Source organism: Chlamydotis macqueenii, chromosome 16 (genome assembly GCF_036417535.1).
Source record: "Chlamydotis macqueenii isolate bChlMac1 chromosome 16, bChlMac1.mat, whole genome shotgun sequence".
In the NCBI taxonomy this organism is placed as follows: domain Eukaryota; kingdom Metazoa; phylum Chordata; class Aves; order Otidiformes; family Otididae; genus Chlamydotis; species Chlamydotis macqueenii.
Window position 1 is genome coordinate 14963056 of NC_141571.1, and position 5416 is coordinate 14968471.

Here is a 5416-nt window from a genome sequence, read left to right on the forward strand (position 1 = left end):
AGGGCAGGCGGAGCGAGGCGGGGGGAAAGCGCGGCACTTCCGCTCCCGCGGGGAAGCAGAGCGCCCCCTGGCAGCGCGGCGGTCGAAAGCGGGGAAGAGGCGGGGCGCTGTGCCGGGAGCCGGGCGCGCATGCGCAGAGCTGCCGGAACCGGCCCGCACACAGCCGCGGGGACGCGCGTGAACGCTCCTGTGCGCAGGCACAGGAGTTTCCGCGGACGGACGCGCGCACACACACGCGCCCTCCTGTCCCGTTTGCAACCAGCGGGGCTGATGGGGCGCGCGTGGGAACGAGGGTGGTGGGGTGGGGATGAGGATGAGGATGACTGGGGTGAAGATGATGGGGATGGGGATGAGGATGATGGGGATGGAGATGAGGAGGATGGGGATGAGGAGGAGGATGATGGGGATGGAGATGATGGGGAGGAAGATGATGAGGATGAGGATGATGGGGATGGGGATGAGGATGAGGATGACTGGGATGAAGATGATGAGGATGATTGGGATGAAGATGATGAGGATGATGGGGATGAGGATGATGGGGATGGTAGGGATGAGGATGATGGGGATGGTAGGGATGAGGATGATGGAGATGGAGATGAGGATCATGGGGATGAGGAGGAGGATGATGGGGATGAAGATGATGAGGACGAGGATGATGGGAATGGGGATGAGGATGATGGGGATGAGGATGATTGGGATGAAGATGATGAGGATGATGGGGACGAAGATGATGGGGATAGTGATGAAGATGATGGGGATGAGGATGAGGATGATGGGAATGGGGATGAGAATGAGGATGACTGGGATGAAGATGATGAGGATGATGGGGATGAGGATGATTGGGATGAAGATGATGAGGATGATGGGGATGAGGATGATGGGGATGGTAGGGATGAGGATGATGGAGATGGAGATGAGGATCATGGGGATGAGGAGGAGGATGATGGGGATGAAGATGATGAGGACGAGGATGATGGGAATGGGGATGAGGATGATGGGGATGAGGATGATTGGGATGAAGATGATGAGGATGAGGATGATTGGGATGAAGATGATGAGGATGATGGGGATGAAGATGATGGGGATAGTGATGAAGATGATGGGGATGAGGATGAGGATGACGGGAATGGGGATGAGAATGAGGATGACTGGGATGAAGATGATGAGGATGATGGGGATGAGGATGATAAGGATGGGGATGAGGATGATGGGGATGAGGATGATTGGGATGAAGATGATGAGGATGGGGATGAGGATGATTGGGATGAAGATGATGAGGATGACTGGGATGAAGATGATGAGGATGGTGGGGGTGGGGATGAGGATGATAGGGATGAGGATGATGGCAATGATAAGGATGGAGATGAGGATGATGGGAATGCCGAAGCTGCGCTATCACCGCATTTAAAATGTACACCTGTTATTATTATTTTTATTACTATTTTTATTATTAAATAAGTAGCTACTGAGGATGGCTTGGAACATCCCCGGAGCTGAGCATCTCTGCGGGGGGGCGCAACCGATGCCCTGTATTTAGCAGCCCCCAGCCAGATGGGGTTAAGAAAAGGGGCGAAAGGGGCCAGAAACGTCCCAGCAGTGCCCGAGCTGGACGAAGCCCCTGCCGCGCCTCGCCTCACCCCTCCCCGGCCCTCGCGCGCCGGGCTGCGACGCGCCAGCTCTGCTTTCCCCCAGCTCCCCTCTGCTTCCCACCCGAGGGGCCGAGCCGTCCCGAGGGGATGGGGGGGCTGGATCCGGGCCCTGGGGGCTGGGCAGAGCAGCAGCCCCTCTGCCCGCAGCACCCATCCCCTGACCCGACGCGGCCCGGGGGGGCTCCTGCCTCAGTTTCCCCAGCCAGCAGCACCGGGATGGTTTTTCTCGGTCTATAAGGGCAAGGGGAGCCGGAGGGGTGCAAAGGGTGAATTCGGGGGCCGTGCCCGTCCCACAGCCCCCTCCCAGCACCCAGCCCTGCCTCCCACTGCCAGCCCCTGCCAGATTTCCGCGCTCCAAACCTCAGAGCAGAAACCAGCTGCGGGGAAGACAAATAGCCCCATTTTGCATGCTAATGGCAACCCAGCCCCCAGCCGCTTCCCAGCAGGCTATTTTGGGGTTTTGCAGAAGAAAAAAAAAGAATTAAAAAAAAAAAAATCACTTTTGCCAAACAGTTGGGGTGACGGAGCGGGGAGGGAGGCTGCAGCGTGCCTGGCCTCCTCTGTCCGCACCGAGCCGTTTTACGCTGCGTCCGTGCTCCAGCACATCCCGCGCCACCGAGCTCCGCGTGAAACCCAGCGGGTCTGCACCTGGAAGCTGCGGGAATTTCATTTTTGAGGGAGGTTTTCCTGAAAAACAGAGCTGAGGTGCGGGATGGTGGCAGGGTGACCCCAACGCGGAGGGGATGGGCTGTAAATCCGCTCTCTTTACACAGCGCCGGCACAAATCCGGCCTTTCCTAGGCAGAAGGGTTTCCCTTCTCCTGTGGCTGGCTGGCGCCCACAGCACACACGTGCTCCAACCAAGGAAAAAAACTCAGAATAACGTATAGGTTGAGTAAAATCAATGGTAAATGATTTTTAATCATCCCTGCGCGTGGGCTCGGGGTTTGTAATGCACTGGCGAGGGCAGGGCAGAGCCAGCAGCCAGGCACCGGTGTGCATCCCACCGGCCCTGTGCACTGGAGGCACTGGGAGTTCTGGTTTGATCTTCCAGCCGATCCCGCGGTGCCGTGATGGGAAGGAGCGGGGCGTCTGCGGCGAGCGTGCTGCCGGCACGGATCTGCCCCGCAAAACCGCCCTGAGACGGGGCGAGGAGCAGGGAGGAGATGCTTTTTCCCCGGTGCAACAAAATCCAAAGGGGCGAAGGGATAATGGCACCGGATAAATGTGCAAACGTGATGCAGCACCCACGTGGATCTGCTGCCGGCTCTGCGTGTCGGCGCGGCGCATCGTTTCCCTGATGGAATAAATCCCCGGAGCAATGGAACCGCCGACGGTAGCTCCTGGATGCGCAGAGTCACCGGGACTCTGGTTTCGGGCTTTTCGAGCTCAAGCCCCTGCTAAGAGAAGCAAAGGCGCGCAGGGGATGCTGCGCACGTCGGCGCGTAATCGCTCGCAAAGGCTTGAAAGTGAAAAATCATCACTTAGGTTATTTTCCCCATTTTTTTACGGGAGCGTGACGCCGAGGTCATTTACCCTGGATGCCGCTGGGGACGGGGCAGCTCAGGATCCAGCCCGAAGCCGAGCGAGGAGATGTCTAGCCTGCGGCCAGGGCTGCTGCGGAGGGGTCACCGCCAGCCCCCTCGCTCGCACAAAGCCGCCTCTGTGTCCCGGGCGGGGGGAGAGCGGAGGCAGCGACGGCTTCTCCCGGGACAACGGGAAAACAAACCCCAGGATTCTCCTGCGGCTGGAAATTCATGTTTTTAGATATCGTGTAGCGCCGCAAGAATGCGGCCGCGGGGCAGGATCGATGGCGGGGCTCGTTCCCCAGCAGCGATTCCTGGTGCCTGCCAGTGCCGTGCCTGGAATCAGGGCATCCCGGGGGTACCCGGTGCTCAGAGAGACCAAATTTGGTCTCATTGGCACCTGCGGCCGGCGCGGTGCTTGTGGGGCCAAGGTGCCTCCGCTTTGCGCTCCTGGATGGGATGATTCCATGGAGTTGGGATGTGGAAGTGTGAGAAAAGACTAATCCAGGGGCTTAACCCCCGTCGGCTCAGCTACTAAATTAACACTTTCGGAGCCTGTTCGCGCTGGAGTATCACCCAGCGCCGCGAAATCCTCTGAAGACAGGATGTCCTACTTAGCGAAATCAATTCCGCATTAGGTAAATATACTTCCTGAAATTTTAATTAGTCCCATGCAACGACGCGGAGGGGCCCCCGGGACGCGTCTGCAGCGCCTGCTCCCCTCCAAGCACCAGCGCGCGGCGGGGAGCTCTGCCAGAGCCGGCGGCAGGCAGGTGCCGAGGTCCCGCCGCTGCTGGGAGGGAGCGAGGTGCCTTGGAATGTCTCCCCCGAAACCATCTGAGATCTCGGAGACAATTAGCGGAGGCCGGGAAAGGGTCGTCGACGCAGAGCGCACGCCCGTGGCAATCGAGAGACCGGAGCCGGCATCAGCTGGGGTTTGCTGGGAATAATCCCCAGGTGGGAGAAAGCGGAAGGGCGCGGGTTGCTTGCCAGCAGGACACTAATGATGCTACCCGAGTGGCGTTCCTTGAAATCGCCTTTTAATCCAGGGATGTCTAGAGTCAAGAGCTCTTGGAGATGGACCAACGTTTCCCAAAGTGCCCAACGATTCGGGCAGATGGGTGAGGCTTGTTCGGAGGGTCCGCACGCCGAGGGCAGCATGCTCATGGTCCTGCCCACCAGCCCGCTGGTCCCCATCCATCTCCAAGAGATCAGCCATCAGGAAAGCTGCCCTGGAGCCACGGGCTCGGGTTGGTGGGGTTTTCCCTTGTTCCTGCTGCTCAAGGCATTGCAAGCTCCAACCACAGGCAGGGCAAGGAGTGAAGCTGAAGGTGAAGGTGAAGGTGGAGGTGAAGGTGAAGGTCATGGTGATGGTGATGGTGATGGTGAAGGTTATTGTGAAGGTTATGGTGAAGCTGGAGGCGATGGTGAAGGTAAAGATGATCATAAAGGTGAAGGTGATGGTGATAGTAAAGGTGATGGTGAAGGTGCTGGTGAAGGTGAAAGTGAAGGTGATGGTGCAGGTGAAGCTGAAGCTGAAGGCCTGCTAAACATCTCCCAAAACATCAGGGCTCCCAGTTGTTTCCCAGTTCTGGTATTTCCCATTAGTTCTGCTCTCCCCATCTGTTCTGTGCTCCCATCCACGGCTCCTTCCTAAAAACTGGTGTCACTTTATCCACTCCCGTTCCCTGGACCCAGGCTGCTTAAATGAGAGGTGACACATTGCAACGGGGTGATGACCCTTGGGGAACAACAGCCAATCCATCCCGCTGCCGGAGAGATGGGACCGAAGGTGGCGGCAGAACCCGGAGCCCCGGGATGCGCGGATGGTTTAGAGCCTGGCGTTCCCTGACTGTTTTCAAATCCCTGATTTTCCAGCTTGGCTGCCCATGCAACCGGTTGCCAGATCCCACACCAGCGCGTGGCGGCAATCAGAGCACGGCAAATCAATTCCAGCCCGGCGGTACCTTGCAACGTAAATAATAAATCGGATTCCGTAAGCGGCTGGATGCAGCCAGCCAGCCCTGAAATCGGGCTTGAAGAAAACGGAGAACTTCAGGCTGCCGAGGTGGAACGGGGCCGTGGAAAGGTCATTAACCAGCTCGCGCTGGCTGGCAGCTAGATGCTGGAAAACCTTTCCCCGGTGATGGTTTTCGTTTGTGCCTGTTCTGGGCACTGAAGGAACAACCGCGGCGCTGCGGTGACAGCGATGCCCGCCCTGGGGGTTATCCCTGGTGCGGAT